General features: G+C 44.5%; 1 protein-coding gene across 1 annotated transcript in view; it reads right to left on the minus strand.

Moving 5' to 3' along the window:
• The window catches only part of LOC128895691 (protein sister of odd and bowel-like), a 111,641-nt gene extending 105,958 nt beyond the window's left edge, over positions 1-5,683 (minus strand). The window contains exon 1 of the mRNA XM_054158515.1: positions 4,574-5,683. The gene's annotated coding sequence lies outside the window, so the exon portion shown is untranslated. The remainder of the gene's footprint in view (positions 1-4,573) is intronic.
• Between the last annotated feature and the right edge of the window lie 22,160 nt (positions 5,684-27,843).

Genomic DNA, 27,843 nt, shown 5'->3' on the forward strand with positions numbered 1-27,843 from the left:
TAGCAACGACGGTATTGGGAAAGCTACGGTTAATGACAGTAAAAACGTCTTCATCAAGGATCTATAAAACATTCGTGTCATTAGAAAAAGGGATTATGTAGGCACCACCGAGGAGAAAAATGAGTTTTCTTCCGAGCAGTCGAGTACGCACAAAAACCTGTGTCAGATGCAAAGATCAGCCCTTGATATTGTCTCTGCGGTCCGTTATAATTCCTCCGATCATAATTAATCGAAGACGTGGAAAAAAGAGCGCACGAGTCTTTTTTATCCGCCAAGTATATTAAAATTATTCTAACCATCATGTGGGTATGAAACGTTAATTAGTCGCTGATACGCCTTGGGCGGCCGGGATCGCTACTCAAATTGATCTGTTGCATAAAAAGATAGGAGAAGAAGAAGGAATCAGGTTAGTTGATTTCGCAGAAGTTATGCACTGCTCAAGTTTGAAGTTGTACTACGATATTTTGTGTACTATTAAAAAGGAGAATAATTGGGTCGATACATTCATTATGACTCCATTTATTAAACTGGTATATTCATAAGCTTGAACAAACAAAAAAACTCGGAATATAAAAACCTAAATTTCTGGTTGAAACGTTTATCGAAACATCGGCCAACCGTAGCTGACAAAAAGATTCTCGTGTCATAATTGCATCTGTTTGAAAGACAAACAAGCTCCGAGCTTTTTCAAACGAGACACCCAATCATTAACGACGCTTTTAGGGAAACAATTATGGATATTTAGAGACAGTTATCGTAAATAATCAAGAATTCGCTTGATTGATAAATCAGTTTGCTCCTCGTTTTAGTGTTACAAAACATACAAGAAATCTTATAAACTAAAACCTAAATAAATCTCTCCAGAACAACAGATCTACAAACTGTGCGCCTTGGCCATTCCGAGCAAATATTTCCACAGCTTACAATATCATACTGACACTCGTATCTCGCAATCAAAGGTCCTCGACTCGAGCCCTTGGGACCAGACGTCAATGAAATCTTCTCGTGAGGTCAATTTTCTTTGTTTACAGCCTCGCGAGTCCTCTTTCCGGGATTTAGACGATCGTACGTCAACGGTGAAAGTACTTAGCGACGCTGAACGCCGAGAGCTTAATGCAAATCGAAGGGAGAATCTCGCCGACGTATTCTCATTTGCATAACGTATTGTTGCTTTTGAACCAACCGGCGGCTTACGGCGAGCGCGGCCAGAGAGATCCATTCTGGCTGGTAAAAATGGCGACGACCTTACGGGCGGATAAATTCGACGCAGACCTAACGGGGTTATTGTTATCGTCGGCGGTCGACGTATAATCAGGCCCTTAACACTGAAATTATTTTGACAGGGGATTACTTCGGTTTTTAACCAGTTGCAGAGGAATATTTCAAGGAGAAAATTTCGTCACTATAACTCGCCAGGAGGACATTATTTTTACTTGAAAAAAATTCAGCTTATTCTCGTAGCATCAGTCTCGTCTCCTAAACAAATCTATTTTAAAAACAATTCATAATTTCTCATAGAAAAAAAATCCGAAAGATCGCCATATTTCAAGGCCGTTAGAGCATCGTACTCTTTAAATTCCAGAGCGAATAATCCGAAGGTACTAACGAGGAGAAGAAAGCTTATGCCTGCACTTGATTCGTAACACAAATATTTAGTTTCTCGACCAGTCTCATCCTCGATCCTCTTTGATAAATGAAACGCAAGAAGATTGATGACCAGCTCGTGAGAAACTGTATCAGAAATCGACTCTTGTTCGTTCTCCATCGCGGATTCCCGACGAAATTACTCGGTCGTCGCTTGAATAAGAACATTCGATAGATCTATAGAGGCCTGACGCGCCTCGGGTGTTGCATTCGCATCCAGGATTACGCAATGCCGGCGTGAAATTAGATCTCCGCCTCCTTAAGTGAACGCAACCGCGCACCTTTGTTCCGCGGAGGCCGTGCAACGCACTTGGTCATTGCCTCTTTTTTCCCTTCGTCTCGAAAATGATCTACGACAACGTAATAATTAGCGATCGCTCGATCGTTGCGTGTCCGTTTCAACGTGCTGCAGCTAAAGGTGCTCTCACATTTAACGAACGACCTCAATAACGGCTGCCGCGGAAACGAGTTTCGATTCACCGTTCAGAATAATCAAAAAATAATTTTAAACGCGACATAGTACCGTGGATTGTATGGTCTTTCAACGCATGAGTGTATATGAACGCACAGTGTCTTTTTTAAATTATTACAATGGAGGAATTCCAAATTAAAACGTTAGATGACAGACTATGTGGAATATTTTAATTCATTTCAGGTTAATCATGAATCTAAGTAACAAAACTCGAGAACATCATCAATCTGGATTAGTTTAACAAGGCACTGTGATATCAGCATTAGCTAAAGATAGATTTCCTTTGCGTTATAAGGTTCACGAACGAAAGAGGCGTGGAGATATCCCATAAAAATATCAATTTCAAAAAATACCCACGAAAATATCAATCTTATCGATCCCTTCGAACCGTTTCACTGTCAAAGGACAACAGATTCCACTAACAATCTCGATAATTCGACGTCTGCAGCGTCACGCCCGCAGAATCCCTCGTTTGCTCGCCTAACCACTCGTTGAAGTCACCGAAACTGCGCGCAGTTGCCCGCATGACGGATGTCGAACATTTTTTAAGCGCTCGCTATAAAATTGATATCGTTTCGTCAGAGCTCCGTGAACCAGTGTCGCGCATTCGCTGCGCGATCGTTACGAAATAATCCAATCACGAGCGATTGAGCGGCGTTCGAAAAGGATGATTGATAAGTCCTTTCAGCGCGCGTACGATGAGCTTCGTCATCTCGAAGATTTCATTCCCGACGATGTTCCTGCTCGCGTCGGCTTGAAATTACTGTCGCTCGAAAATCTCGAGGATCTCCAACGGTGTTTGCATCCTTCAACTCTCCCCGTATTTGTGCGCGGACGAGTGCGCGTGTGTTGTTACGCGACGCGCGAAGGAACACGACGCGAACTGTTTACGCCCGTATTTCACGTTTCCGAACGCGTTAACGGGTCGTTAATTGCGAGCTGCCAAAACGTGGCAGGTGCGGCGAGCACAGGTGTCGGTGTTTGATTTGGCTGTCAGTAATCGCCGCACGCGTGAATAATCGTGATTTTTTGGCGATCTAGACCAGTTCTCACAGCGCGTGGAGCGTGCTGTAATTCGGTACGTGAAGTGGATAAGTCTGTACATAGCCAGTGCACGCGTATGTCAATTCGCACACACGTGGTTGGAAAGCTTGCGAACAATTCATGAGATAACAGGCGAGCGTCGGGATATTAATGTTACTTTGATTGATATTGCCTTTCGCATAATGCCGTATTCAAGATCTAGGCACACAATGACATAGATTAATAAATGGCATTGAATATTCCAGAGGCGTGCGGTGGAACTGCAGCTGACAAACAGTATTGATCCTACATAGAGGCTTGATAAGATCAAGAATCGAGTTCGTAAGCTGGTACTTCCTTGTCGACAACAGGATACTACGCAATCGGCTTGAAACATTATAGTGCATGGCTGCGAAGCTTCCTCTTGGACTTCGGGACATTTACCGTGTGATTCACAGAGGATGGCAACCCTGCCAGACTGTAAAGTGCAACTCTTTGGTCTGCATAGTAAAATGGCAAATCTCTGAGATGTTCAAAGGGAAGTCTGTTGCAGACAATGAAGGAGGAGACTTTGAGTCTAGACAGTAAAATTGTTAACTGATTGAGACGTTCCAAGGTAAACCCTTGTTCCAAATAATGAAGTAGCAAATCTCTAAAACATTCGAATAGAAACCTCTAGTTGCAGACAATGGAGTAGCACACCCCTGATCCAGAAAGTAAAATGGCAAACCTCTGCACCAGAAAGTAGAGTAGCAAACCTTTTAAGCATCCACTGAAATAGGAAGTGCCAGCCATGAAGAATCAAATGCAAGCCATCCACGTGTGCCTCGAATCTCTTCTCCAAACAACTCACCAGGAACTATGACGAACACGAGAATCAAGTTACGAAAACCTCGAATATCTTATTCTCAAATACAAACCACCGATATTCCTCTGAAGATGAAAAGCGAACCCACGCATACCTCGAATCTCTTCTCCATACGTCACAAAAGGACCCGTGTCATCGAGAGCCTCTCGAACACTTCCTAAATACACACTGCTCTAACTATTTCTATTAGAACGATTCGTGAAACGCGTCCACTTCGGATCACGGTCATCTTTCCAGGTTAAAACCGTTTCGGATCCGCAATAAACGCTTCCTGGCTACCCAGCACGAGACTGTTTCAGCTAGGCAGCTCGCTGTGCCTGGCCAGCGAGTGTGGTTGTCGCCGCACGCAGCCCGCAGCGTCTGCCCACACAGGACCCACGAGCGCGCGTGCACACTCGCGCGGAGGCGAGCGTGTATCGAAACGCGCACGATCGAGCGCAGACACGTTCAGAGGGGACACGCAGACATCCGCGGGAAGACGTTCACCGACACAAGGCGAACGCGTAGCCCCGGCCAGCGCACGTACGCGTGTGTACTATACCGGAACAAGTCGGAGAGTGACTAACCTCTGCGAATAGAAGATGGACGTCCACGGGGATAGCTGGCAGGAATAATCCTTGGGTCGACAGCTGACTCGTCGCTCGGCTGGCTAACCAGCCGCGAGAACGTGGCACCGATCGGTCACTAAACGCTCCTCGTGGACGCTCGTGTCCACGGCATACCGGACGCGGCTTCTGGACGTTGCTCGGACACGTTACGCCAGAAAACAACCGCACACCAAAGTTCACTATACACGCGTCTGAGTGTGTGTTCGCACCGATAAACGAAACTTACATTCGATCCGTGAGATCTATCACTTCCGGGAGGGATCGTAGACTGTGTTCAGTTCCGGTCACTGATGGAAACGTCGTCTCGGTGGCACCAGGACAAACCAGGTCGAGGAACCCGGTGGGAGATCGACTCGAGGACGTCCCAGTCGCACGGAAGCCGGCCGAGGAACCCGTGCACGGATCCAGCGCGAGGTGAACGGGACGTCCGCGCGCTCGCGCGCCCGGAAACACGCTACCAGATGTTGACGTCTCGCCAGGACCCCGGACGTCGCCGGCGACGCTCGCGTACGCGAAAAACACTCTCACTCGCGAATCGACACGGACACGTATGTTCCGGTAGCTGCCACCGCGACGGCACCGCGAACGTCTATCCTCGCCGTTCCCTGGAGCACCGGGGGGACGAACAGGCGTGTACAGTTACGGTTATCCTCCGGGAGAGCACACGCCTTCGAAACCGATCAGGATTAGCGTGCGCTTCGAGAGTCTGGCTCCGGGGCGAGGATAACTAGGCGCGCACAGCTTCGGGTCGACGCTGGCAGAGTTCACACTTTGCTCGGAGAGCAGAGGCACCGGGCCTGGCTGTTCCCGTGAGCAACCACTCGAGACGATCGGGCACAGGTCGTTGCCAGCCGAACGACGTTACTCGCGACCACCGAGACCTCAAACGCTGGACACTCGTTTCCACCTCGTGGTTATCGCGAATCCCGTCGCGTTCGATGCTACCATCCCGGGGTACGAGGGCAGGGGGACCCAACTGCGAGCGAAGCGGACCCAACGTGGATCCAGCTGTTCGTGGACGCCGATGTTGTCCGGGACAGTGTCACGCGGCCATAAACCGTATTGCTCGCCGGCGACCGTACGACTGTACGCGTGGTGGAGGTGGAGGAAGGAGGCGATGGAGGTAGCGGCCTGAGGTAGTGGCAGGGGGGCAGAGGTGGGGCGGGGGAGGGAGGGAGGGAGGGGGGAGGGAGGGCTTCTTCGTGTTCCTCTTCGAGGCTGGCTCGGTGCACGTTTGGCTCCTTGATCTCCTCGAATTCTCTCCTCGCCGCGCAGGCTGCTCGCCGTCGGGGCAGGAATTTGTTTTTCTCGGGCGAGAGAAGCCGGATGTCGCGACCAACGGGAAGAGATTTGCCCCCCGAGCGAATTTCTTTTCCCTTCCGCCGCGCTACGGGAATCGTACGTCGACCCGAGAAAAACGGCGCTTCCTTGAACCGGGGTGGAGGAGGAGGGAGAGGAAGAGGAAGAGGTAGAGGGAGAGATCCAGTCGATGCAGACGTTGACGCCTGTCAGCGTTCACGGCATGTAGCGACAGGTTATGGACGATTCGAGCTACTATTCGCGGATACCAAACGTGAAAGTGACGAACGCGACGATCCAACGGGTTCACCGGGCGCTTCCAAGGGGTCCCGACCGGACACGGGGGAACGAGGAAAGGGAGAACGCTGGAACGAAACTGGGTAGAGGAGCCAAGCTCGTAGCGACGACGGCTGCGGCGGCACCGCGACGTCGGCGAGGCAAGGCAAGGCACTGCTCGCCTGGATGTCTTACGGTGGCCGCGGTTCGGTCTATGGCGTGCATCATGGTGGACTTGCAGCGGTATACCTCGCCGGGGCTTCGCCGCGTCGACGAAAGGGGGTAGAGAGCTGGCCAGGAAGAGAGGCGCCCCGGGTTGAACAGAGACGATCACGCCGAGTACAACGAGCCTGGAGAATATATACTAGGTAGGTAGGTAGGTATGTATTTCGCCTCGGGCGACTCCAGGTATAGCGGTACTTCGACCCCTCCCCGCGCCCTCTCTGACCCCCCTACTCCGTGCACGGTGCCACCACTCGTTCGCGGGCCATCCCCTGGCCCCCCTGAACACCTTGCCGCCACCACTACTTACCTGCGATGTCCTCCTCCACCTCTTCTTTCCTCTCCTTCTCGACTGTACTGGTACCCCACGTTGCCCTCGGCCCCCCTCGCCGCTCAATTCTACCTCCGACGATACCACCGGTCCCGTGTCTCTATGTATATACGCGTATATATACGTTTCCGATGCTGCTGCACGTGTCGCTCGACACATCGACTCCGCAGGTACAGGATCGTCCGTGTACCCCGGTCGAATCGCTTTAGGTGGATACCGAAGCGTCGGTGTTTGGATTCACACAGACGCAACCGGACGTACGGTCCGCGGTCTATCGGTGGGTGCCGCCACTGCACGGTGCACGCCAGAATCACTCAAGGACGCAGGCCGCAAGCTTTTCGGGCCTGACTCGACCTACTGCTGCTCTAAGAGGCCGTTCCGACTGACGGAGACTTCGACGGCCGCATAGGACGGGTCCCTGCCCTCCGTGCCACGCGCGCCGCGACAAATAGAGCCACGGTGCATCCTCATCCGTGGCTTTTGTTGCGATTTCACCGCACGGATGGCTCGCGACGAAGGAAGTTTCTGTGAGGCGTTTCTGAGAGGACTCTGGGGGGATCCCTTGGGTTCTGGGGTGCTGAAGGGCCATTCGGTTGGGAAGCGTGAGCGCGAAGAGCGCGATTGCGTGGGTATTTAAGAAAAATTAAGATTTCAATTATTTGTGGATATCAGTATTCATGAAAGGTGTAAGTACAGATATTTATTTGTATATGTAAAGATATCGTATTATGTAGGGTTCTTTGATGAGAGGTTATTGCTATTTCATATTTAATTAATCCACGTGTATATTATAGGGATTTTTGGTTCGGATTTTCGTATTTCAGAAAAATTAAGATTTCAAATGAATTATTTGCGGATATCAGTATTCATGAAAAGGTATAGGTATAGATATTTATTTGTATATGTAAAGATATCGTATTATGTAGGGTTCTTTGATGAGAGGTAATTGCTACTTCATATTTAATTAATCCATAATTATGTTATAGGGATTTTGGGATCGGATGGGCCAAAGAGTCTATCTCTGGCTACTCTTCCAATCGCATTTTTCTTTGAACCTTTTATACGGTCAACCCACATTCTTACCATGCTCTATACTGGCACCGTGCAACCGATTCCTTCGTCCAAACATTCGCCCGATCCGTTCGCTTTCTTCCAAACGCTCTTCAAAATTGTCGCACGGTCCGAATACTCTTCTAACATTGCCTATGTATTCGTCGAATTCGTCCACACAAATTACCATACGTAACATGAATTCTTTCCTCACACCCTGCAATATTATATACTGTCAACCCCATAAGTAAACGTACCCTCTGTATCCATTAAAGAAATTTGCCTAAATTAAATAATAGTAATGAATACTATGTATCGTTGCTTCAAGAAGCCCAGCAATGAATAATCACCACCTAGCCAAATGTCACAAAACGTTAGGAACACAAAAATGCAACCCTAATCCTACCATTGCTTCAAAAAGACCAGCAACAAACGAATAACACACACCCAATAAATGTTACACAATATTGGAAGCACGAAATGGATCCCTAATAAATCCCGTTATTATTTGAAAAAGCCCAGCAACGAACGAATAATCGACACCTAACAAATACCTCGTTCCTCCCACGAAAGAAACCAAACAATTATTCCAACAATCACCTATGGATGTTCTCCAAATAGCAAAAGTCGAAGCGATCCCGAACAGCGGCCTCGCGACAAAAATACCGGCCGATCTTGATTAATAACCGTGGTCGCGAAAAATCGCGAGCGCATCGAGGTTGATCGCGCAAAACAACCGACAGTTGCGCGCGGGAGGGGGAGTAGAATCGCAAAAAGTAGAGAAACGCGCGTCTGATCGATGATGTCAGAGAACGGGAAGGATGCGGCGTTATCGACGTCTGCACGTGCGCTGGTATTCCGCAATTAAGTCCCGTGGTCTCTGTCTCCGTTTTTCTCCGTCCTTGTTCGTTTAGCCGGGTCCGGATCGACGGCGATCCTGGCCAGCACGTGCACGCCGGGTACACGCGCGTGAGACGCGAACAAGAACACGAAAAAAGGAAGGACTACGGTGTGTAAAAGCGGTCGCCGTCTCGGAACGGTTTCGCGATAAATGATAACTGCTTTAAATACCAGTTTAGCGCGTGTACCGATGACCGAACCCGCTGCTAACACCTACGGAATCCCCACGTTCCTCCACCGTCGTCCTTCGCGAAATCACGCGTGTTGGAGGTAAGTTGGAAATTTCTATGGCTGTTGGGAGACATGTAGATTTCATTGTTCTTTTTTAGGTAGAGGGTTGCAGGGTTGTTGTTTGCCGTTGGGGATCAAAGGCATGCCGAGAGACAAACATGATTTGGATTAACCACCGTGGTGGCACCGATGTCAACTTCATCCTTTCAACCCTTTTCTAAAGGAAACTTGAACAATTTCAAACAAACTTGAGCGTCGCTCAGTTGCTAATTACTTCCATAGGTTTCGTGACACCTAAGTGCTGCGAAGTAGATCCAATCTGAGATCAAGTGGTTCCTCCTATTTTCCTAAACGTAGCCCAACCTTCCAACTATTCCTAAATTCCCTTTCTAACGCAGAACTTAGAAACTTCCAACCAAACTCGAACATTATTCAATTGCGAATGACTTCCATCATCGTAACCTTATTATCCCGATGATGATCCAATCCTAATCGTCGATAGCGTTTAACCAGATCGCCCAGCCGCCTAGAATGCGCTCAGATCCTGCAAGCTGTCAATCCGCGTATTTCTATATTGGAAGTAGCAGGATCAAGCTAGGTGTTTTCATGTTTGCTTTTACAGACTGGGTAACAGTTTAGCTAACAGAGTCAGTAAGCACTCGGGACCTCCTTTTTCCCAGATACCAGAGGAAACGCTCGCCTCCTCCTGCGTGACGAGATGTTCTCCAATTGGCGCGGCGCGATCAGGTTCAATAAACGCAATTTATGCGGCTCGCGTGCTCGTGTGCAAACATCGTAGAAACGAGTGGCTAATAACTGGGAAATGCTGACCGATCAGCCGATGGAAAATCTATTAGTCGACAGACGATGAAAAGTAAGAAGGTGGTTGGGTGAATTCCGTGACTGGCTGATACGAGCGGTTAATTAGATGCGTGAACAGTAAAATTGTTTCTAGTTTATCGATTTTGCATGGCAATCAGGGAGATAAGGTGTCGCGGACGCCGAGTTTGACGCGTTTTTTTTTTTTTTTAGCAAATGGCGTACTTAACAAATATTAAATGGTTTTGAGAAATGATTTATTCCGTTCTTTAACTTTTGTAAGAAATCGCTCCATAATCCTTTGAAGAATTCTTTGAGAATGATTACTTTTCAATGAGTATATAGTAAATAGACGAGAGAGGCATTTTTATGGAGAAACGATTCCAACCGTCCAAACAAATCTTGAACGATGATACAATACACAATAAATTGTTATAATTCGGGTTTTAATGGTTCTTGGCGCTTTTGCGTCAGGAAATTCCAAAAATGGTCGCTCTCTGAGTCGTCGCTCGCGAACGTGTAGTTCAGTGGCGACTTTCGGTCGCCTCTGCAAATGGTTGAGAGGTGGTCGTAACAAGCCCAGCTACCGGTGAGTTGGGAGCGATGGTCTGTAAATAGAAACTCGGTCGAGAGGGATGCGAACCAGTCCGTTGATGGCGGTCATCGAGCGCGTGAAATCGGCGACTGAGACGTCCATTATTCACCCGAGGTACGGCGACGATGCGCGCAGGTTTTCGCGCGATTAGAACAAACTGCCGCGTATCAGTCTTCCGGCTTTATCTCTCGCCGACGGTGAGTAGAGCCCGGCTGCAACGTATCGAACCACGCGTTCCTTTTGCACCGATAGAAAGGTCTTAATCGAATAAACGAACACGTGTACCACGGTCGTACGTTTAATAACGCCTCCGTCGGAGCAGCGGTTATCTGCGTAATGCACTTCCTTTATCCGCTGGACCGGACGAGCCGCATTATTTCAGCCAGCGCATCGGGAGGATCGAGATCGCAAAAGGATGGCTGGTGTCAGCGACACCTTATCCCTCTTCTCGCGCACAACTTCATGTTTCACACCTGTCATCTGCCAACTTTGTGCGAGCGGTGATCGAGGGACGAGTACTACAGAGTTTATGCGATGTACTCATTGGATCGTTATGGTTTTGCTGTTTAGATCTCTTGTTAATCTCATTTTCTTCAAATAAGCTGTACAAGGACAATCTAATTGTTTCAAAGGTGCATCGTTTTAAATAAAAATTGAACGTTTAATTTCTTTTAACTATCCAACGCGATCTAAACCTTTTAAGTTAGAACGAATACTTGTTCTTCGAAAAGCCATTAGTCCGACACGTCGCGTCCGTGGTCTCAGGTAGCAGACAAAAACCGGCATGTTACAGTTTTAATCGCGCGAGAAGCGATCACCGTTAGGATGACTAAGAATGAACAATGGCCGCGATCCTGTTTCTGTTTCCATCGGCGGTTCCTTTTGTTGGCCCGTTGTTGGATCTGATAAATAATCGCCCCGTATCGGCGTAAACATGGCCAGAGAGATCGAAAGTAGGAAGAAAAAATCCGATAGCGGAGTAATTATCGAATGGGACTACTAATCGCGTCCATTAGACCGCGATGGCTGGAATATATCTTGCGGAATGACCGATCCGAGACGTTCGCGGTGTCGATACGCTCCAATGGGAAACTGATATTCCGTTGTTGGTCTGCCATTTTTCAATTTCATTGGCGGGATTCCTCGACACTAATGAACACACATTTCCCTTATGGGTGTGAACCAGTGGCCCGTAAACTGTTGAACAGGTTAGAATTACTTCTATTCTTCCTTGATGCGCGAATTTTATTTCATGTCTCGAAGAAGGTATCATTTCTTAGGCTATGCATGTGCAGTAGCTGCCAAAAGTAATTAATTACACTTGCGCAGTGACATTTATTTGCAAAGTCATCTTATCTGAATATGCGTAACAAAATCGCAATGTGATCTAGACGGCGGATTTTATGCATTTATGACGTACAATAATATTGAAAACATACAGAAAATATCCATAATGTATGTCGAGTATATTCTACAATTATTATAATAATATTATTACTAATTTGGCATAAGTGCACGTATATTTTGGTTGTAGCATGCGTTTAGTATATTACTTCATACCATAAATGTGTAAAATCCGCAGTCTAATAATCACACAAACTTCTGGCAGTCACTTTAAGCTCGCAAATTTTCTATTTCCAAATCGGTAACCATCGAGAAGGTCGACTGCAGCTTCCGTTCCGCAGCCATTGCTATCTTTCCGCGTCGCATGTTCGAGCCGCCTCTGTGCTCGGTTTGTTCGCCGCGAGCAAACAGAAACAGGACGTGGATATTCTTAATAACGTTAACGGTTCATTCAATATCCCTTTATGGTCATTAGTCTAGTTGTTTTTGCAAATATCGGCCAGACCTCATAGCGTGGCTTCCCTACCGGCTCGTTACGGGAACTATGAGCGTTCAGGTGCGTCCCGTGGTCGCTGGTAATTGGGACCATAAAACGAAACTGCTACGAGAGATGACGTTGGACGAAAGATACGATTTTCTGGCCATCGTGATCACACTCCTCGTTCTTTCGACGAGAGTTGTTATTATTTTATTCGTGAGTAGACCAGTGACAGGGAATTATCTTCTTAAGAAAAATTAATTTGTTTTAAGTTGCATGAATTTATTTTAATTTGAAGGTTCGTTTTGATTATCGGAGAAAGATATATTCTTCTTAAGAGTGTATTTTGTTTTCCCAGTTTTAAGGCAATTTTCATGATGTCTTGCAGCGAAAGTACATGATTCTGTTAAATTTACGACTCGTCCAATTTCGAAAAGATTGAAAACAAACTTCACAAATAACATCAATTGTTTAATATCATTAAGAAAGACGTATCCTTCCTAAACGGTATGAGTTTTTAAACAACCTTCTAAGTAACAGCATCCACCAGCATTATCCATTTTAACTACTTTTTAAACACAATCGAAAGCATCCCCTGAAAGAATGCCTGTTTCGCCTCCTCGACAGAAGTCATAGATAAACGTTTGAAGCTACTACGAGGCGTGGAAAGTTTCCCGCTCATTATACTCATCCGCTAACGAGTTATCGATACTCGGCGTGTTTTTGTTACGGGATGATCACTTCTAGGGTATCGTACGTCTTCATTTCTGCGAATCAGGTTAATGATGAATGTTGGGAACGTTTCTCTCGACTATCTTTTTCAGAGGGGAAAAAAAGGGGCAAAGGATAAACGTTTGATAGCGACGAGGCAATAATTTCGAGATCTTCGAGACATTCTAGACTGCGGCACCGTTTGTATTTTTAACAACTTTGTGTGCACAGTTTCATTTAAGTTTAATGACACGTTTCTGGTTAAGAAAATTGATCTAAATTGAGTTTGTTACGCTTTGACAGCGTACCGATTACGTCGTTTCCTCCTAGATCCGTTAAAGTACTCGTTAAATTCCGTGACAAAGGAGCGAACGGGCGCATTCCATCACAGGTTTGAACAAACATTAGCGAACCTTCGGGAAACTAAGATTCAGCAGTTTTAAATGACAACGTTACTTCGTGATAGACGTTGAATTGCTGTATTACCCTATTAATAGTCTTGTAGTAATTATGTAAGTCATCGTGATCGTACACACGTTGTAATTGACTGTCTCGCAGGTTCGATCACTCTTGATTGATTTTTAATTGCACCGCATGCGCACAGTTCTTTGCTATTACCGGCGATGTACTAGACCGTAGATAACGATAAGGTTGTGACAAGTTTCTTCGTTAGCGTTCAGTAGCATTGGTTGCTTCGCTGCTCGGGCCTCGGTATAATTAATTCTCGTAGCTATATTTTTTTCTATCGTAAATCATAGTTTGGAGCCATCAGATGGCTACTTCTTCTCACAGACATCTTTGTTTCTACTTTAAATTTTAGGTTTAGAGATCTCTAAGCTCAGAAAAAGACACACCTCTCCATGAATTCGACGGTTTGGTAGTCGACGGAACGGGATTTCAATGTTCTCCGTGGCGAAATTCGTTGCTCGAGGCGCGCTGTTGGACGTCGCGTAGGAGTTCTACATTTAATTGCGAATCGTTGGAGGATCGAGCAAGCCCCGCGGCTGTTGCAGGCGAGCCTCGAAATCGTTGGCGTTTCCGGCGAACGACCACGTCGAGTGTCGCGGTTCGCCAGCCTCGTTTGACCCGTTGCATTTTCATTCTATTAACGGCTGCCAGTCTACCGATAATAAACTGATATCTTACACTTAGCAAAATTGAATCCTCGATCCATCTATATCATTTTTTCCTATGTGCGAGATGAAAAGGTTAATTGGCGATTCGATGTGTTGCATATAGGTGATTGGTGGAAGTCCTAAGCTGTTGAAGAAGTTATTAATTTAGCAAGATACTCATTTTAACTCATTTAATTTATTTACAAATAAAATTCTAGGGAATAAAACATATCGACACGTTAACATATTACATACACATTAAACGAAAAACTAAACTGACTAAATTTTAAGCAAACAAATAGGATTGCGAGTGGTGGATAATGGTGTTGTAAATAATAAACTTTGGGTTATACATGTTTATTTTAATTTATTGAATAAGCTGGCACTTTTTGGTAATTATTATTAATATTTCTAAATCTCTAACAGGTTTTAATTCCTTGAACACCTGTTATACCGTTTACGAAGACAAATCGAACCGCTTACAGTGTTTTAAATATTTTTTTTTAAAACCAATTTTCTATTTTTCTTTCGAATGAAACCTGAGCAGCTCCGAATTAATAACGTCGAAACGAAACTGTTGGTAAAATTCGCAGGTGAAAATAGCATCGAGCAAGTCCCTGAGTTCGTGACCCCTTCGAATCCTGCCTGCAACAGGCGAATATGCTCCGATCGTATCTGCGTACACGTGGCCGCGCCATCATTTATAAATGCGACACGCTCTTCCGTTATTATCCGCGTAGCCGTAAGCGTCTCGTTATTTTAATGCAATTAAGTTCAAAGGGTTCTGCAAAAGGAAGGATCCGAGGCGGATATACACGAGTACCTACGCAACGAGAACCAGTTTTCCCGGCCAGATGCAACAGGTGAATCGTTAATCGACTACGCAGTTTCTGTCTAAGCCACGCCGAATCGATCGTGGCCCATTTACTATCCACCGTTTACTATCGCTGCCTCTACTCAATGATTCATCATTAGCGATTCGTTTCGAATTTCTTTTTATATATAAAGAAGACGAGCTTTGATTAGATTTTCTGGCTGTACTTCCGGTGGATACGAAAGGGCCTCAGATATCAAATTTTAGCTTCGGCAAATCTGTGCGTTTAGAAGACACAGGCTCTCTAACTAGCCATTACGTGCTCGCTCGTACGTCGGTGGTACCACGAGCGTTTACGGCTATTAAATTCAATGAATATCCAGATACCTTGTTAAGTCTGAAGTGATAGAGGCTACGAGGTACACATATCCTAGTCGGAACCAGTTTTCAAAATCGTAAGTAGTCTCGAATGCAGCACTACCTGTCTGATGATGCATTCCATTCGATGCTTAAGTCTCTTCCGCCGTGCACGACCAATGACGTACGAACAGCTCGCAGTGTTTGTGAGCCAATATGGGTCGATGGACGGAGTCTAGTTCCCGAAATATTAATCAAAAAATCAATTTATCGCTGGTTTTATATTTTACGTATAAGTCGCGAAGCAGAGATGCATATTGATTTAATTCATATCTGATAAAAGACACTACCTAATTATTCTCATGCACAAGTACGGTGCGATAGATGTTTATGATACATTTACTAAATGTACACTTTGAAGTTATAGTTATCTTATAATAATGCTGGAATGCTTTTAAAATATTTTCAATGCAGTATTACACGGTTATAACGCTGTGATATTGCAAAACTAGCTTCAACATTGCAGCAATATTTCTTTAACGTCCCGTGCCGTGTGGCCAACTTAAGCCCCAGGAATCTTAAATTAACGTTCATTTTATTACCTGCATTTACATAGCTTGTAAAGTTTATGAAATCTGGTGACCATAAAAGTAGGGAAACCGAAGTCAATTTCAAGCGTGAGGGAGAAGTCGAACAGGGTCCAATCAAAGTAATGATTACACTGCGGGATGTGTACGCGAATTATTATTACCATTATTCGAATATCATTGTTTCAATAGCATCTTTCAATTATCATTATTTGAAAATCATTATCTCAATATCATCTTTCAATTACCATATTTCGAATATCATTACTACAATATCACATTTCAAACACTAAATTTCGAATATCATTATACAAGTGTCGTTATTCGAATACTTCATACCTAATATCGTTATTTCAATGTTATATATCAAATATCATATTTCGAATGTCATCATTACAATGTCACACTTCAAATATTATATTTCGAATACCGTTACTTGAATATCACTTATCGAATATCATATTGTCGATATGACTATTACGTACGTCTATACTTGCGCACGTTCGCACACATCTACTCATATCTCTATTTGCCGTAAATGTGCAAACATCCGCGGTCCACTAACGATAAACTATTTCCTCTCGACCCCTAGACGAACACACGATCGTCCCATGGCCATTCTCGAAAAATAAAACAATTTCCCTTTACGGAAAATGAAGCAGCCAGTTAACTTCTCTCGAAACTACCATGAAAACTCACCACTCACCGCACTCATGGACCATTCTAATTCTGTCTGCTCTCTACCGTGCACCGATCGAGTTACATTCAATTACTCAAATATCCGCTGAAACGAAACTCATAAATCAGTACGGGCGATTAAAAACGCGAAGGAATTCCGATTCATCGTGGTCGGCGTTCAGCGCGAGTCCCATCCTCCTTCGATATCTAAACACCTCATAGAGCTCGATGGAATATGGGTCACGGAGTATATAGTCAAGACCAGTTTCCAAAATCATGGGGGGGGGGGTTCCGGTGTGTGAACACGCCGAGCCAGGTGCAACAGGTGAGTCCGAGCCCTAGCAGACACGGTTGCTGGTGTGTCCTACCCGCCAGCGTGGTCTGACCAATCACTGTGCGAGACCTACATATGCGCTTCCACCTCTTGGTCTCTCCGAGAACATCCGAGGGTATATCCTGTTCGACGTAACTCCCAATACCGTTAAGAAACCACGGTGTTTCCACCTGGATGGAACTCTTTTCGAGCAGTCGATTATAGTACACGGTGTATCGCGTTGTCGATGCCATCCCAAAGATCGTTTCTCCTACCTCCTCCGTCTCGAAGGATTATCCTTGTTCTTTCACTCCTTAGGACTCTAGCATTCTCCGTTCGTTATCCTTCGAAAGGGTTCCTGGATCGATTTCTAATTGCTTCTCTCTAAACCTTCCACGAGGATGCTTTCTCCGTTGAATTCTTTCTTGGCATGAACATTATTATTAAAATTATTCGAATACCACATTTTAAATATCACTATGCTTAGAATATCGCTATTTGAATATTAGTTGCTGAATATCACACCGAAAGTATAGTCATACGAATCGAACAATAAAAAAATGCAAAACATTCCGATACGCGAATGAACGCCGCGAATGAATAACTGTAGCTACGTTGTTTGCTTTTCCGCCGCTTATTATTTCAATAGCCTGTTCCCAAACCCTGTTATTCTTATACTTGAAACAAGCGTTCGCTTCTTCTTTCTATCATTTTATTTTCCTCCTGGCGCGGTCACGCTCTCCTGGTGTTCGCCTTCCCACCTGTTATCTGTAGAACTTAGCATCCCCGTCTCGTAATATTTTTCCGCTCGGCTCATTGTGCAGGTCGATACTGTTTCTCCATGCTTTGCTGACCACCAAAGCTGTTCCAGCGGACGGAAACAGGCATTTTCCTCTTCGTGTGCGCCTTTACTTGCACGAGTGCCTACCAGAAAGTCCTTCGCACACAACCGCTCATCATCTTGGGGCCAGTTCCTGGCGGTCGCGTAACAAAAGTCTCTTTTGTTGGAGAAAGAATGATTAGTGGACTCCACAGACCACACAGTAATTCTGTTTGTTATAATAAATGTCTACGAAGAAGACACAAATTATGTAGCAGAATGTTTACATAAAACTTCTTCATAAAAAACACTGCGTAAGACTTGTATGAATATATATTATATTAAGATTAATTCATATGCAACGTATGCATTTATATGTATATTTGATGTCGTTATGGAATTTGATATTTAAATAACGATGTTTGATGAGTAATATCTGAATAATAATATTCGAATAACGATATTAGAATTGTAATATAACATGTTATACGATAATATAATAATTTTAGTCTGTAATCTCAATTAATAATATCTGCAATGCTATTTATTTGAAATGAGACCTAATTTTTGAAAAACCACCACTTCGCTTAAACTCACCTATGAAAGCACTACTCTTGCACAAGTGTAACATGAATATTAAGGCTGAGTATTGATTTAACGCATGTTTGCACGCTTGCAGGTTGATAGACGAGCACAGTAACGCCTCTCGATCACCGATGGCTGCGATTAAAGCGTATTCGAGTGGTAATTAAGCGAACTATCCTCCATATCCCACGCGACAGCGCCATTCGTCGAGAAATTACATGGAATTAAAATTGGAGCGATTGGTGGTCGAGTCACCGAAGCAACGTGTCGTCTCGGTTGTACTACTCAATGGTAATTAGTACTGTTCGCAGCTGAGCGAAATGCTCCGACTATGGAGAGTTGAGCCGCTCGTGGAAGTCTCGTTTTGCAGTCACGAGCTCCTGTCGAGGTTAAAGACACAAGGTGGGCTGACTTGGCACATTCACCATTGTTGATACCTCCAGCGACAGGAACTTTCATGTACTCGAAATTAATGAAGCATTCTAATTGAGGAATGGAAGAGGCGCCCGATCGGTAAGGTAAACCACGCTGTTGGTAATGTAGTATTCTCTGTCGGTAAGACTCGGTGAGGTAGAACCCTGATTAATCAAAAGATTTATCGACGAGTAAAGTCCTGTCGAGGTTGAAGACGCAAGGTGGGCTGACTTTGCAGATTCGCCATTCTTGATTCCTTCAGCGACAGGAACTTTCATGTACTCGAAATTAATGAAGCATTCTAATCGAGGAATGGAAGAGGCACTCGATCGGTAAGGTAAACCACGCTGTTGGTAATGTAATATACTCTGTCGGTAAGGCTGGGTAAGGTAGAACTCTGAGTGATGAATAGATTTATCGATAGAGTGTTCTACATCGCCGACACGATGACTCGTATTATCAACGTGTACATTATATTACAGTAGTTACCTAAATTACAAGGTTCTCTCGAATGAAATAAGAAACGATTCCAATAATATATAACAGTTTCATGGGAAATAAACACACAGGGCAAAAGCAACAGACATAAGGGTACTTTAATACTCGTTTCACGTTTGTACTTACTTTAACATTATGTTTGGCATTATTCGCATTACTGAAGATGTCTAAAAAACGAACAGGTATGCAAATAGAATTTTTCAATCATTTTATACCGTGAAAGTAACATATTTTTGAGACTCTATAACTATTGGCACAGACGATCCCTTCTCCCAAGTGTGCTTAGGGTTGAGCAAGAGTTCCAGTTTCCCTTCGAGGTAGCTGCGCGCGCATTCGAGGTTGCGTGGGCTGCGTGCGCGCGGGAATACGATCTCACGCGCATCTGATCACGAGAATTCAGGATACACGGCCGAGTACACGGACCCGCGCGATTTCTTACCACGATCGATCGCCTCGCAACCAGCCGCGGCGATGTTCGTTTCGTCGATGTTGCACAGAATATGGGTCAGAGACGCCTTGAAAACAGATCGAGCCAGCGTTAACGCGGCGCTTGTACCGCCATTTTTTCCGTTCTGCGTTACGAAGACAGATTGCGGCTAATTAGAAGAGTTCCCCCCAGCGCAGGCTGCGTTTATCGTGTGCGTTTCGTTAGAGCGAACGCTATGCCTCGTGTTTGCGGAATCGTGTTACGGTAACGGAGTAACAGGGCTGGTTTATATTCGTGCTCTACGTTTTCCGACGGCCAATGGATTCCTGAGAGTGAAACCAGAGAGGACAACAGGGGAGTTTTTCAGTGAAAAGGAAAGGAATCGCTGCGAGGGGAGTGCCGCCTTTGCTTCAAGGTGATGGCTGTTGCGACTTTACAGGAATTTTGGGTATTTTGAGAAGGTGGTAATAATTAAATCATAATTAAAATTTACGGAATAAAAAAAGTCGTTTTGTGAACTATTCAAAGGGAGCCGAAAGTAGGAAGCGATTCGCTCGAAATTAATATTCTTTCAATGAACAATGCTACCACTGTTCCTCTTCAATCTAAGATTGCATTGCAACGATGCCATTTTCTTGCAGATCACTCACTCCTCAACACACAAGCGTGCTGAACTCCGAACCAGGAACAATCCCAGCATCACAATATCACCTCCATTACTCTCTGAGAGTCTCAAGAGCGATTGGTACAATAAATTAACTCCCTTCCTCCTCAATTTAAGATTGCGTTGCAACAATACTATTTTCTTGCAGATTACCCAATCCTCAACCCGCAGTGTGTTCAACACCGAACCAGAAACAATCCCAGCACCACATCGCAACATCAACTCCATAATTCTCTAAGAGTCGCAAAAGCGGTTCATATTCTTTTATAAAAGACGTGTTGATTATTAAGGAAATGTCTACTCCTCGATGTGCCACCACCCACCCGGCGTAACAATATAATAAATTACCTCCAACTATACACATTTATAACGACCAATACTACCGTCCCTCTTCCTCAATCTAAGATGCCACTGCAACGATACCATCCTCTTACAGATCACCTAGTCCTTAACACACAGCGTGCTGTGCTTCGAACCAGGAACAATCCTCTCGCCTACCACCACATCGAAACATCACCTCCATCATCCTCTGAGCGGCCCAAGAGCGGTTATGGTCTCCTCGGGAGCTAACACGGGAGAAGAGGCTAGCTTTCATCGCGTCACGTCGGCCGATCCGCGCCTCTAATTCAGTTCGCTCTCGAGGACGGGGATCACGGATTCTCCTATCAATTACGCAGTAGGTCGACGTGCAGCCAACATTCATTACCGAGGGGGGGGAGGAGGGGGGGGGGGAAAGAGAAGGATTTCGCAACGCGCGTGTCGCTGGATTTATGGAGCCGTGAGCACCGGAGCTCCGGAGTCCACGGGAGGACGGAATTATCGCGACGAACCATCTCCGCTGTCCGCGGACGGTAACACGCGCAGCTGAACTACGATCATACGTTCTCGCGACGCTTATTGGTACGAGCTTTACGCTCGTCCACCAGCGCACATGATCGTAGAAGCTGGCACGAGGGGATTCGGATGCGTCCCGTGATCGATGTACCGGCTCGTGTTTCAGGAGCGTTCGGTTAAGAGTTACATAGAGGACAACATCCACTTAGTTTCGCCGCGATTATGTTGGGGCTGACGTTTGTTTTCGTGCGTTAGCCATCTCCGTAGACTGTCACCGTGAGTAACGAAAGCTCGATCGTAAGAAAATTACTTTACAAGGCGCGCTCGTTACCATCGCGATGCTCTTGTCGTTTCCAACAGTCTAGGCGGGAGCGTTCTATGTCTTTCGGATGGGAAACGGGACCGCGTAACGGATTGGTATCCCGTGGAAACGCGTTGATAGCCTCCAAGAAGATGGGACTGAATTTTTTTTTTTTTTCTTTTACCGGGTTGTATGCTGCCTCGATGTGTGGGAGAATTTTTATCGGAGGAGCATCTCGATTCCCAAGCGATGGTCTGGGACAAAATTAATTCATTTTTCAACCCGATTTTGGGATCTTTTCGTAAAGGAACTGTAACACTTTTTGCAGCAAACGTTGCAAGACGTATTTGTTTATGTTTTAACTACACTTGCGAGTTTATCCGCTTGTCAGTCTTCCACTTGTCAGTCTTCCACTTGTACCGTTTAAGCATTTTCAGCGTCGTAGACAAGGGAAATCATAATTTATATATTTTTGAAACTGTATTCTTTCAGCGTATATCCCCTGAAAAATCAATTCTTTCAAAGGTTCGCGCTGAGATACTCAAGCATCCCTATACCGACCTCCAAAGACCTTGCATTAACAAAGAACAAGTCTTCTAATTGAGATGTCTCCTTCACCCATAAAATGAGGCTCCACTAGATTACAATAATCCGCACGTCAAAAAACCAGAATGCTTCAAGAAGTGTATCTTCATCCACATCCCTCGACTTTCTCATTTGACAGAGTCTGCACGCCACGTATCGACGTCTAATGGTTCGATTACACCTCGCATCGTTCGGTTAATCAAGATTCCACTTGTACGGTTCGAGCGTTTTCAGCGTCACAGACGAGCAGAATCATAATTACCTCGACGCGGTGTTCCTCGTGTTTAACACGTCTCGGAAGTAAGCTTTTCAACTAGAAACTATCCGACAGGTGTATATTTCAGAATTCCGTCGTTGCGTAATCGGTACATGAGCGCACGGACGCAGAAGCGTCGCGAAAATCACGACGTTTTCCTCGCTCGATCATCATGACGGCCTAATTTCAGATAGAAGTCGCGGCTAATCTCGCTGCCTTCTTTTCCACGGCGTTTTAATGCCAACCTTGTTGCGGTGATCCGTCATGCGAGTCTCACTCGTGGCGATCTCTGGTGAAATCTGATTCATCGTGGAAAACCCGAGGTGGGTTGGAGTTTTATCGAGTAACGGACGACGAATAGAAACTTCGTCCGCGTGGAGGTTACACATATTTTCTCATTTATTCGTGGAGTTTTTGTGGTTTTCATTTTAGGAAGGGAGGAGGGAGTGTGACGTTTAAATTTTAGTTTAGATCATCCTCGTCTTAATCAATCAAATTTCTTCGTACTCTCTCGAAGCTTTCCGCCCAAGTAGAAATTCTGCTCATTTCCGTGGACAACTGTGTCCCGCGTGATGCAGTCGCTCTGGAAATACACCGACGTCTACTAATCACAGGCTGGAGCTCAGAGGCGTAACAAGGGCGGTGCCCGCGGGTTGCCTCGAACTTAATGCCAATTTCGCGTGACGTGGAAAAGCGAAATCTGAACCCAAAGGTAATCAGAAGGCAGCCAGCGAAAACGGTTCGGCCGGGAACGGCAATCAACCGAAATTGCGTCGAGGGTTCCAGGAAATGTTTACCAAAACGCCGTGTCCAAGGCTGAAATCGACCCTTCGGAACTTTCTTCTTCTGGAACGCGATGTTTCGACTTTCATCGATGAAAAATCGCGAAGCAGAGCAAAACACTGAGTGTTATTTGTTGATGTAACGTGATGATCATAGAACAAGAATTTGGGATTGAACAAGGGGATGATTGTATCTTGGAACCTGTCAAGAATTTCATCTTCTCAACTGTCATTTATTATCATTAACCTACTAAAAAAAAATGAAGAAAAGTCCCGAGGTAATCTATAAAATAGTTTTCCAGTCTGTTTCTCGGCACACAACGTTCGTTGTCCTAAATTTACCACGCCACTGAGCGAAAGGGTTGAGAGAAGGATTAATCTCGCGTCTTCACGCTCGAAAATCGCACGTTTCCGTCGATGGATCGCACGTGTTTCGAAGATTCATGCGAGCGCACTGGGTCAAACGCATCTCAAGTTAATTTATTATACAGATTTATCAGATCGCCTTCGTCTTCCCAGCTGCATCATCGTGATACCTCCAATTAACTTTGAGCTGCTCGCCGGGGCCTGTAATTCCCAGCGAAAATTAGTTTTCCCTCGGTTACCGCCGTTTCCATGGAAAACTCGTCAGCTGACGGTGCACCGGGGGTCACGGATGATGGATGACGGAGACGACGGTGCCACTGAAAGCTGAACGATGGGCGCAAACATCGACAGGCATCGGGTTCGATCAACGAACGGAATTTCATTTCTATTTATTATCTATTTATTATCATTTGCGAAACATAATTTGATTCTATCTTTCACTTTGCGATGCTTGTTATTCCATTTTAATCATGTAGATTTATATATTTGCATAACTATATATATATATATATTTATTAATTATATATATTTATTAATAGACATTTTAAATAATTTATAACACTGCATCAATATCTTCTGTATAAAATCTATAAATCTATATTTCTTGTTTCTAACAAATTTAAATATATCAATGGATATATAGAAGATATATATTGTAATATATGTATAATGATAAATCAATATCTTCTATGTATTCTATATTTCAATTTATAATTTATATTTGACCAATTTGTATATATTGAAAGAACGATATTTATTTAACTATAAATGAAAAATATAGACAAGAAAATACTGGTGAAAATTAATGAAGAAGAATACAACAGAAACGAGCATACAATACGTTTATTATGAAAGATACACAAGTCTGAATATAGTTAAAGACCTATCGATTTTTGGCAACAGAGTTTAGACTTTTGTTTAATATACAGTGTAATATATTTTTGCATTTAACTAAATGATATTATTCCAACAAAATCCAAACACAGTATCACTCCAGCAGTGCCTGTGGTTAACATCTCAACTGAAGTAGGATCGCGCAAAAGGAAATCGAGAAGTAGCTCGCTTTACAAAGTTGCTGTATGCTACTCCCTCTCCTCCCGCTCGCAACTTCCAGTTTCTTCTAACATTCTCTTCAGCGACTCTGTTCGTCTCTGGACACGTTCTTTCTTTCCTTTCTCCGCCACATTTTCTGTGATCTCTCTGTTTCACTCCCTCTCTGTTTCACTCCCGTTCGCCTTCGACACGGTTCGCTCGGTTTCCCTCTTCGCCGATTTTTTTCTCTTTCGATGGCTATCCGTTCCCATCGATCTACAAAGTTGCTGGCTCAAGACGCATTCGATTTATTCGCGGCTCGCGATATCGGTATCCGTGTCGATTCAACTAGGCGTCGGAAATCACCGAGAGCCTACGGCGGTGGCGAACACGAGACGGAACCCGCTCGGTTTTGCGTTAATGCCGGAAACGATGTGTTCTTCCATTTGCTACATGATCATTTATGTATTGCGCGAGTCTGGAGAATCTAAGCCAGTCTTTATGAAACGTCATATTCCTCATAATTTCACTTTAAACTTTACACTTTGCACTTTGGACTTTACACTTTACACTATTTATATCTAAAGATCTTACAACAAATTCGCAGCCATTAGCTCTCGCTATTATTCGTCGCGAATAATACCGATTACCAGATCTCACCACGTGGAGGTTGCTGCGACTGGAGACCCGGAGATGGAAGGAATCAAAGTTCCTTCGATCTCCCTCTACATAGAGTATACATACATAGATGCATACCCTACATAGAGTCGACGAGCTTAATACTAAGTACATAACTATGAAAATCAAAGAAAACAAAATTCCCTTCGATCTCCAAAGTCTATGCCTGACTCTGCCAAACAATTATTTGAACTAAATGGAAGCTAAATGGAAATCGCGACACGACACGACCATGAAACTGGATTTACTGAGCCAGTTCCGTTTCCTCCTGTTGGATCTGGACTCGAGAGGAAGACGACCGACGCCTCCGAACCAGTCCTCCACACCCTGCACCCGACTGGGAGCCACGAGCGGACCCAACTCGCGATCCGTCTCACTGTGCTTTGGCCTTACCGCGTAGCTTGCCGAGTCCTGGATTACCCAGGACGTGACGCAAGGAGTAGAGAACCGATCCGGAGGTACCGATTGTCGTCCTCTCGAATACAGATCCACCAGGAGGACGGCAACCGACCTTTCTGTCCAGTTACGCAGTTGGTCACTACACTTATCGCATGAAGCAATAGCGACCGAAGTGGAGCACGATATTGCGAGTCCAATATGGACTTACGAACAAGCAAAAGAATTAAACGAATAATTAATAATTGTTTGGTAGAGGACAGACACTCGTACATACATGCCTTAAAACTAACTTAGGTACATGCCTTAAAACTAACCAAACCAAACTCAGCTACCCACAACCAATACCAAGCAACGATAACTAAGGGAAACTACACGAGCAAAAAGGGAGGGATGCGAGACGCGGACGCGCGATCGCGAGATTCATACCGACCGAAGGATCGTCGAAGAATGAGCTCTCACCCCTCGTATACCTGTGTCGAGGGTCACGGCTCGCTATCGAAGAAGAGTGGGGCAAGGGGGTGAACAACAACCCCGTGACATGTCGTGACATGTCGATTCGAAGGCTCGTTGGATCCATCCACAAAAGAATTTACGAAACAGTAAGTATACCACAGCATAATCATATTCCCCATCATTATCTAAATAATAAGTATTGTTCATAATTAATTTAACTATTGTCAGAAACAAATATTTTGTTGGTTCGGTCAGTAGATATTAAAATAAAGAAAAATATCTCACGATTACTTATTTAAATTTTATTCTCAGCCTTTCATGTTCGGCAATATTATTTTCTCGAGAAACATTGGTATAATAATCTGAAACTTTAAAATGCAATAAATATGTACGTCTCCGTATTAATTGTATATTTACAATGCATATAGTGACATTCAGTCTTCGATTAAATATTAATAAGAATCACGGTTCGGAATAAGCACACAGTAATCGTGAACAATTTTTCTATATCGTTATATCTGTTAGTGGAAATAACTAAAAATATAAACAACGAGATATACGTTACACTGCTCAAAAGACAATGGATAGATTCTTTCATTTCAATTTCATTTAAATGCAGAAACGTGAATTTGAATAGACATCCGCAGTTTAATAACAACAAACATAAGTTACAATATTTAAATTTCATTTGCACCGGAGGAACTCTGGAGCTCCTCCAGTGATATCCCGAGATGAAACTCGCGGTATTCCTAAATGAATAAATTCAGTCGTAAACTCCTCAGTCGTAAATAAATTCTGGGCGCGAAACGGTAGCGTAAATTAGCATCGACCCGCCATTTTCTTTTTCATTCGCGACTCGCAACTTCTGGTGAACTTTTGCAAACGCGGTGGAGATTTCTCCAGCGCACTTTTAGCACCCGATCCCTCGCGGCGGGTTCAACGGTACACTTTCTAAGCGGCAATTAACGTTAAGATGCCCGACTGCGATTTTTCGACCCTCGAGGAGGCTCGTGGCGGCCATCGATATGATATTCCCGTCATCGTTCGACGATCGTACGCGCCGGTTTATTGCTGACACTGCATTAACCTTTGGTGCCGCGGACGACAGAACCGTTTAGCAATGATAGCGATGCGAAATGGTTATCGAGTTAATTTTACGCTCATTCTGTGATCCACGATTCGATTTAAAGTCTGCTTCGGATTGAACTGCTACCAGTTTAGTCGAATTCTGGTGAAATTTGTTTTAGTGTCTCGATAGACATCGAACGAAAGACATAGGCTACTAGATCTGCGGTTATATTGATTACAAATATTATTAGATAATATTAATATCGTCACTATTCGCGTCTCAACTCAATCCAAAAGAATTTGTCTGCTCGAAATTATAACTGCTTCCATCGTAGTCCACTTCCGATGAAATCTTTTTTATTTGCTTATTATAGTCCAAACAAAATTATTAATTTATTAAACGTTGCTAGGATCACTGTTACTCAAGGAATATCGCGAAAAAAAAAAACAATTTTAAGCTCCACTTTCAAGCAAAAAATTCCTAGCTGTGCAGTTAGAAGATTTAAAAAATGAAATATTTATTTGTATCTTAAACGCCATCGTGCAATGATTCTTCCAACACCACTTCAACGTCTTCCTTTTGGATAATCGGTGGCAATTCTTCTGGATGAAATATACTCGCGTTTATTATCAACACCGAAGCGATATCTCGCAATAAAACCCACCACGGAATCATTTAAGCGCTATCGTCGATGTCTCGTTCTCTTATTTTTCGTTCTCATAAATCATGCGTTCGTTTTTTGAGCGGTGAACCGGGCACGGTATCGCGCGAACTCGCATCGCCATAAATTTCGATTCTGCCACTTTGTTTGCCACGGGAGAAGTGGCACAACCGCAACAAGCATTTAGAAGACCGGCAACCATCAATCTCGCCATTCTTCGAACGTATTTGGACAAAGTAGAGAGAGACTTTATCTGGTCTGTCAGGCCGGATTGTCAGGGTTGA

The sequence above is a fragment of the Hylaeus anthracinus genome, unplaced genomic scaffold (assembly GCF_026225885.1).
Source record: "Hylaeus anthracinus isolate JK02 unplaced genomic scaffold, UHH_iyHylAnth1.0_haploid 5, whole genome shotgun sequence".
NCBI classification, from domain to species: Eukaryota; Metazoa; Arthropoda; class Insecta; order Hymenoptera; family Colletidae; genus Hylaeus; species Hylaeus anthracinus.